The sequence below is a fragment of the Lolium perenne genome, chromosome 1 (genome assembly GCF_019359855.2).
Source record: "Lolium perenne isolate Kyuss_39 chromosome 1, Kyuss_2.0, whole genome shotgun sequence".
Taxonomy (NCBI): Eukaryota; Viridiplantae; Streptophyta; class Magnoliopsida; order Poales; family Poaceae; genus Lolium; species Lolium perenne.
In genome coordinates this window covers 111,670,580-111,680,041 of record NC_067244.2, presented here as the reverse complement: position 1 = coordinate 111,680,041, position 9,462 = coordinate 111,670,580, and positions in this window count along the sequence as shown.

Genomic DNA, 9,462 nt, shown 5'->3' with positions numbered 1-9,462 from the left:
GGTCCTTAACAGCCACCGCCCAGATTGATCCTCGTCGCAGCCGGGACGAACCACTTAGCGCGACCAAATCGCCATGGCCTATCGTGCGTGCACACCATGGCCTCCGAGCTGAGGTAGAAACGCAATGCCAAAACCAGCAGCCAGCGGAGGTGGATAATCGGAGAGAGAGAGGGGGAGTTTTGATGCGTCTTCTCTTGACAAAGAAGATGGGAGTTTGCCTACCGACCGCACATGACTTGTGCTCACTGAAGTGTGGGACCTCACGCATGGGAACCACACGTAAGTGACAGACCTGTTGGTGTAATAACTCGGGTGATCATTATACTGTATTAGTACAAAGTTTCCTATGGATTCAAGGGTAGGAAAGCCAAGTTAACTCATTTACATGACATTATTTTTTCCATGAAGCCAAGTTAACTCATCTATCAATTGGTACATTCTGGTTATATTCGAAATTTTACTTGAAACTTGTTGTTCATGCCATTTTACTACTCGCCTACCACTTTTTCCGCGCGTGAAGGGAGGGGTGGGCATGATGCTACCCTGAATTTTTGTGACCCCCAAAAACTAGCAAATACGAGAGAGGCATCCAAAGAAACACACTCGTCCCCTCCCCCCCCCCCCAATTTGAAATCCAGCCAAAGGTGTATCAAAAAAGGCAATCGAAAAGCATGGATTGTTCATCTTTTTCTATATAGTTAGGGTTAGGGTTTATGGTTTATAGAGATGCACATATTTTCATTTCACATTTGTGATGTACAATAATACATAGGTAAGATTCCAAGCATGACCTTTGTTAGAATAACCTTTAACGTGTTCTCTCACCTTTAGATTCAAATGGGCATAAACATTCAGAAAAAAATAAAAAAAAAATGAAAAACCAAAGCACATAGTCTTCTTATGTCATATAGTAAGAATTGAAGTTGATAAACAAGGTCTAGACATATTCAAACCAGTCAAATCATGTATCAACACCTAACCCTAAACTTTATCTTATGAAGTCAAGCATGAAGAGAAATGGTTTTGGGTTTCAAACATGGAAATTTCAAAAACCTCCCAAAAGCTTCATTTTAGAGTTACTAAGAAGGATACAGGCTTACCTTTTCATTTTCATGTTTTAAACTTGTTTAAATCCTGGTCAAAACTAGGATTTGAACGAGATTCAAATGGGTATAAAAAAAAAACGCACATAGCCTTTTTATGTCATATAATGCATGAGCACTCAAGTTGATAAACATGGTCTAGACATATTCAATCTAGAAAAATCATGTATCTACCCTGGCCCTAACCTTAAACTCTCAGATTATGGAGTCAAGCATGAAGAGAAGTGGGGTTTTGGGTTTCAAACATGGAAATTTCAAATTGATGAACAAGTTCTAGGCATATTCAAAACAGAAAAAGCATGTATCTACCCCATAACCATAAAGTCGGTCGATCTTACGAAGTCTATTGGTTTCAAACATGGAAATTTCAAGAACCTCCCAAAAGCTTCATTTTAGAGTGACTAAAAAAGATCCATGCTTGCCTTTTCATTTTCATGTTTTAAAATTGTTTAAATCTTGGTCGATCAAACCTACTAGCTAGTATTCAACCAAGATTCAAATGGGCATAAAATAAAAAAAACAGAAAATGAAAACCAAAGCACATAGCCTTCTTATGTCATATATAGTAAGAATTCAAGTTGATCCACAAGGTCTAGACATATTCAAAACAGAAGAAAGCATGTATCGATCTACCCCTAACCCTTAACTTTGTCTTATGAAGTCAAGCATGAAGAGAAGTGGTTTTGGGTTACAAACATTATATTGAGATTTCAAGATCGAACCCCCCAAAAGCTTCATTTTAGAATGACTAAGAAGGATCCAGGCTTGCCTTTTCATTTTCATGTGTTTTAAACTTGCTAAAATCTTGGTCAAACCTAGGACTTGACCAAGATTCAAATGGGCATAAACATTCAGAAAAAATCAAAAAATGAAAACCAAAGCACATAGCCTTCTTATGTCATATATATATAGTAAGCATTCAAGTTGATCGATATGAACAAGGTCTAGACATATTCAAAACAGAAAAAGCATGTATCTACCCCTGGCCCTTAACTATATATGTCTTATGAAGTCAGGCATGAAGAGAAGTGGTTTTGGGTTTCAAACATGGAAATTTCAAAAACTTCCCGCCAAAAGCTTAATTTTAGAGTGAATAAGAAGGATCCAAGCTTAATTACCTTTTCATTTTCAGGATTTATGCTTGTTTAAATCTTGGTCAAACATAGGATTTGACCAACACACATATAGTCTTCTTATGTCATATAGTAAGCATTCAAGTTGATAAATAAGCATGCATGTCTAGACATATTCAAATTAACCCGACAAATCATGTATCTACCCCTAACACCCTAAACTCTGTCTTATGAAGTCAACCATGAAGAGAAGTGGTTTTGGGTTTCAAACATTGAGATTTCAAGAACCCCCCAAAAGCTTCATTCTAGAATGACTAAGAAGGATCCAGGCTTACCTTTTCATTTTATGTTTTAAACTTGTTTAAATCTTGGTCAAACCTAGGATTTGACAAGATTCAAATGGGCATAAACATTAATTCAGAAAAACAAAAAAATGAAAATACAACACACATATAGTCTTCTTATGTCATATAGTAAGCATTCAAGTTGATAAATAAGCATGCATGTCTAGACATATTCAAATTAACCCGACAAATCATGTATCTACCCCTAACACCCTAAACTCTGTCTTATGAAGTCAACCATGAAGATAAGTGGTTTTGGGTTTCAAACATGGAAATTTCAAAAACATCCCAAAAGCTTAATTTTAGAGTGACTAAAAAGGATCGAGGCTTACCTTTTCATTTTCATGTTTATGCGTGTTTAAATCTTGGTCAAACATAGGATTTGACCAAGATTCAAATGGGCATAAACATTTAGAAAAAATAAAAAATAAAAAACCAACGCACATTAGTAGCCCAAAATCGAACCAGTAGTTGGATATTTTTGAACTTGATCTGTAGTAGTGGGCAAAACCCTAGATTAACCTATTTAATCATAGATTCGTAGGTCGATTTTTCTACTTTTTTTATTATTACTATGCAGCACATGTGTGTTTGCCCGTCGAGTGAAACTCGAAGGAAAAAGAGGGATCACTCGGAAGGAGTGAAGAAGGGAGTGCATTATGGTGTCTCCCCTTTTTCGGGTGATGATGTTGACTGTTGTGCAGGTTTTGTCAGTGAGCAGGAGGTGCGAGCGAGCGAGCGAGCGAGTCGAGCGAGGCCGAGAATGAGAGAGGTTTTTTTTGTGAGAGGGACAACCGAAGGATCCTGAAGGACCCAGAGACTTCCAATATGCATCCTGATGCGTCTTCTCTTGACCAAGAAGATGGCTGGGAGTTTGCGTACCTACTGCACGTGACTTGTGCTCACTGAAGTGTGGGACCTCACGCATGGGCACCACACGTAAGTGACAAACCTGTTGTGTAAAAACTCAGTTGATTATTATAGTGCATTAGAACAAAGTTACCTATGGACTAAAGGGTAGGAAATCCAAGTTAACTCATTTACATGACATTAATTTTTCCATGAAGCAAAGTTAACACATCTATCAATTGGTACATTTTGGAGTGACTAAGAAGGATCCATGCTTACTTATTCGTTTACACGTGTTAAACTTGTTTAAATCTTGCTCAAACCTAGGATTTCACCAAGATTCAAATGGGCAGGAAAATAAAAAAACGGAAAAAATGAAAAACCAATGCACATAGTCTTCTTATGTCATATAGTAAGCATTCAAGATGATAAACAAGGTCTAGACATATTCAAACCAGACAAATCATGTATCTACTCCCTAACGACCCTAAACTATGTCTTATGAAGTAAGGCATGGAGAGAAGTGGTTTTGGGTTTCAACCATGGAATTTTCAAAAACCTCCCAAAAGCTTCATTTTAGAGTGACTAAGAAGGACCGAGGCTTACCTTTTCATTTTCATGTTTTAAACTTGTTTAAATCTTGGTCAAACCTAGCTAGTATTTGACCAAGATTCAAATGGGCATAAAATTCAAAAAATCAGAAAAATGAAAAACCAAAGCACATAGCCTTCTTATGTCATAAAGTAAGAATTCAAGTTGATCAACAAGGTCTAGACATATTCAAAACAGAAAAAAGCATGTATCGATCTACCCCTAACCCTTAACTCTGTCTTATGAAGTCAAGCATGAAGAGAAGTGGTTTTGGGTTACAAACATTATATTGAGATTTCAAGATCGAACCCACCAAAAGCTGCTTCATTTTAGAGTGACTAAGAAGGATCCAGGCTTACCTTTTCGTTTTCATATTTTAAACTTGTTTAAATCCTGGTCAAACCTAGGATTTGACCAAGATTCAAATGGGCATAAAATTCAAAAATTAGAAGAATGAAAAACAAAAGCACATAGTCTAGCTTCTTATGTCATATAGATAGTAAGCATTCAAGTTGATAAACAAGGTTTAGACATGTGTTCAAACCAGACAAATCATGTATCTACCCCCTAACCATAAACTCTCTACGATCTTATGAAGTCTAGCATGAAGAGAAGTCGTATTGGTTTCAAACATGGAAATTTCAAGAACCTCCCACGAGCTTCATTTTACAAAGGACTACAAAAGATCCAGGCTTGCCTTTTCATTTTCATGTTTTTAAATTGTTTAAATCTTGGTCAAACCTAGCTAGTATTTGACCAAGATTCAAATGGGCATAAAATTAAAAAAACCAGAAAAATGAAAAACCAAAGCACATAGCCTTCTTATGTCATATAAAATAAGCATTCAAGTTGATAAACAAGGTCTAGACATATTCAAAATAGAAAAAGCATGTATCTACCCCAAACCCTTAACTCTGTCTTATGAAGTCAAGCATGAAGAGAAGTGGTTTTGGGTTTCATACATGGAAATTTCAAAAACTTCCCAAAAGCTTAATTTTAGAGTGACTAGGAAAGGATCCAGGCTTAACTTTTAATTTTCATGTTTCAAGTTTGTTTAAATCTTGGTCAAACCTAGGATTTGACCAACAAGATTCAAATGAGCATAATAATTCAGAAAAAACAAAAAAACCAAAACACATAGTCTTCTTACGTCATATATATAGTAAGCATTCAAGATGATAAACAAGGTCTAGACATATTCAAACCCGACAAATCATGTATCTACTCCTAACCCTAAACTCTGTCTTATGAAGTCAACCGTGAAGAGAAGTGGTTTTGGGTTTAAACATTGAGATTTCAAGAACACCCCAAAAGCTTCATTTTTAGAATGACTAAGAAGGATCCAGGCTTACCTTTTCATTTTCATGTCTTAAACTTGTTTAAATCCTGATCAAAACTAGGATTTGAACGAGATTCAAATGGGTATAAAAAATAAAAAAACGCACATAGCCTTTTTATGTCATATAATGCATGAGCACTCAAGTTGATAAACAAGGTCTAGACATATTCAAACTAGAAAAATCATGTATCTACCCTGCTGGCCCTAACCCTAAGAAGGATCCAGGCTTACCCTTTTCATTTTCATGTGTTTTAAACTTGCTTAAGTCTTGGTCAAACCTAGGATTTGGCCAAGACTCAAATGGGCATAAAAACTCAAACCCGATAAACATTCACCTTTTTCTATATAGTTAGGGTTAGGGTTTATGGTTTATAGAGATCGATGCACATATTTTCATTTCACATTTGTGATGTACAATAATACATAGGTAAGATTCCAAGCATGACCTTTGTTAGAATAACCTTTATAACGTGTTCTCTCACCTTTAGATTCAAATGGGCATAAACATTCGAAAAAATCAAAAATGAAAAACCAAAGCACATAGTCTTCTTATGTCATATAGTAAGAATTGAAGTTGATAAACAAGGTCTAGACATATTCAAACCAGCCAAATCATGTATCTACACCTAACCCTAAACTTTATCTTATGAAGTCAAGCATGAAGAGAAATGGTTTTGGGTTTCAAACATGGAAATTTCAAAAACCTCCCAAAAGCTTCATTTTAGAGTGACTAAGAAGGATACAAGCTTACCTTTTCATTTTCATGTTTTAAGTTTGTTTAAATCTTGGTCAAACCTAGGATTTGACCAACAAGATTCAAATGAGCATAAAAATTCAGAAAAAAATCAAAAAAAATAGAAAAGAAAAACCAAAGCACATAGTATTCTTAAGTCATATATATAGTAAGCATTCAAATTGATAAACAAGTTCTAGACATATTCAAACCCGACAAATCATGTATCTACCCCTAACCCTAAACTCTTTCTTATGAAGCCAACCATATGAAGAGAAGTGGTTTTGGGTTTCAAACATTGAGATTTCAAAAAAACCCCAAAAGCTTCATTTTAGAATGACTAAGAAGGATCCAGGCTTACCTTTTCATTTTCATGTGTTTTAAACTTGCTTAAATCTTGGTCAAACCTAGGATTTGACCAAGATTCAAATGGGCATAAACATTCGTAAAAAATCAAAAATTGAAAACCAAAGCACATGAATCTTCATACACACTATAGTCCGTCTTGTGAAGACATTTTGTTTTTTACTACCCTATCACAGGTTTCTTATTTTCCCTGTCAACTAGTACACCTATAAGCACTCAATGCGGAAGGGTTTCATTTTTGAGGTTTTCTTCATTTTCATTTATTTATTTCAAAACCAGGTAAAAATGGTCGACATGATTATCCATGCAAAGGGGTCGAATATTTCTAGGCAGCACATGTGTTTACCCGTCCGTAAAACTCGGAGGAAGAGGGATCACACGGAAGGAGACGAAGGGAGAGAAGTGAGTGGGGCCCTCTTATTTATGGTGTCCGACCTTTTTCGTGGTTTGTCGCTGCGCAGGAGGTGCGAGCGAGCGAGCGAGGCCGATAATGAGAGAGATGTTTTTTCTTTTTGAGAGAGAGAGGGACAACCGAAGGATCCCGAAGGACTCAGACTTCCAATACGCACCGAGCACGCTTACAACAAGACACAGAATAAACAGGAAATTTCATCTAAATCCCTAACTTTTACATGGAAGACCCCACGCTGAAAGCAAGAAATGCGATCGGGTCCTTAACAGCCACCGCCCAGATTGATCCTCGTCGCAGCCGGGGACGAACCACTTAGCGCGACCAAATCGCCATGGCCTACTGTGCGTGCACACCATGGCCTCCGAGCTGAGGTAGAAACGCAATGCCAAAACCAAAGAATGGAGGTGGATAACTGGAGAGAGAGAGAGGGGGGAGTTTTGATGCTTCTTCTCTTGACAAAGAAGATGGGAGTTTGCCTACCGACCGCACATGACTTGTGCTCACTGAAGTGTGGGACCTCACGCATGGGAACCACACGTAAGTGATAGACCTGTTGGTGTAATAACTCGGGTGATCATTATACTGTATTAGTACAAAGTTTCCTATAGATTCAAGGGTAGGAAAGCCAAGTTAACTCATTTACATGACATTATTTTTTCCATGAAGCCAAGTTAACTCATCTATCAATTGGTACATTCTGGTTATATTCGAAATTTTACTTGAAACTTGTTGTTCATGCCATTTTACTACTCGCCTACCACTTTTTCCGCGCGTGAAGGGAGGGGGTGGTGCGGTGACCCAGCATACCACTGCATGTTGTAGTATACAAGTCGTTGATATGATCCTTATGAAGGGGCTTCCTCACAAATTGCCATATCCCTCAGAGTGGTACAACAGAAACATTGCAGGTCATAACACTCCATACTTTATTACAAACATTGTCTTAACAAGTTGGTATTCTCACAGGTCCTATGAGAACACCCTAAGATACTACTTAAGTACGATTACAACTCATAACAAATATAAAGAGCTCAACAACTTATTTAGGTAAGTTCTACGCTGCTCGGCTCTATGATGCTAGGGTATGTCACTACTCCTCCACCTCCGTGTCATCTGGTCCGTAGACTATTCCATAGTCTACGCCTTCCACTCCGCCGGTAAGATCAGGTTCTTCGTAGACCAGCTCGTAGCTTCCTTCTGGTGCTCCATCGTTGATAGCCTCCACTTCCGATCACGATCTAGCAAGGGTGTCGAAAGAAAGTGAGTACAGAGGTACTCAGCAAGTTCTAAAAGAATAAAAGGTGTTTGATGCACTAGCTACGACCATTGATCAGGAAATCGCAGGTCAATGCATGTTTTGAAAACATTTCTTCAAAAGGTTGCTTTTATTATGAAAACTATGCCCGTCAGTCTTCACAGGTTGACCAGAACTTCGTGGAGTTCCTTTCCTGCTGCGTTCGCAGTTCCCTTCCCGGAACAAGGAGTGACAGCCACAATTTGATACACTCCGCAGAGGTGCGTTACTTTTCCCACAAGAGATCTCACCCTTTTTGCCATCCGCAGGGACTTGCCCCCGTTCACACTTCCTTTGGTGTGAGGCCAGGTAGAAAGATCCAAGCCCACACCGCCTTCTCCGCGACTGCAAACCCACCCTTTTGTCCACTCGCACACCTCCGATAGACTTCCCCGATAATACGGCTTTACTCATGGTGTACTTTGGACAATCCTTCATAGATCGTAGAGCCATCATCACTAATGGATGGGGATTTAAAAGGCTATCCCAACCTACGGCAAGGTCTCCAGCACCCCGCCGGCTCTACCAATCCGTTGGCGTGCAGAAGGGAAAAGATACAGCTGGCTTTTCCAGAGCCATTATAGATCTCATGGTCAACGCGGTTTGTACGGCGCTAGAATCACTGGACGGCATTGGTAATTTAATCCTAGGGTGATATAACCCATTGCAATGGAACCTCCACCATATCAACACATACCATGGTTCCATTGCCAGCCACATAGTCATATTCATAGTTGGAAAATAACATTTCATTTGCGATGCAGGAATGATAAGTATATAGCTTTGCATTAAAGTAGTAGAAAATAATCAAGTTGACATGAGCAAGGGTGAACTTGCTCGTGGACTGCGAGATAGTGCGATTCAATGCGATTGATGGAACCTGGACCTCGGGTTCTGTAAGAAGCATCATTGTCTGGTAAGGACAATGTTATAAAAATCCAAATAATGCAATCATGGATGGATTATTTTATGTTGAGTCCCTTTACCCCAATGAGTTAGTACAATTTAGGGTTGTATTTAAGATTTATGTCTTTGACGGTAATTTACAATTGATTTAAAAGTATTAATCATTGTGATTCACACAAAGTACAACAATTCAAAGTAAAATGATTTTACTTGATGATTACCTCAGTCATTCCAAAATAATTTGAAATTATAGAGTGAACTCTATAGTTTTTGGAATAAAAAGGAGTATAGTATTTTTTTCTGGGAAAAATACCCTCTTTCAAAAGAAATGACTTGGATTAGTAGAATTTCATTTTGAAATGTTTGAAAATAAGTATTTGAACTTATTTGAGATTTTTCCTTGAATTTTAATTACAAGGAAATAATAATTCTAAATTCCAAGTTATTATTTA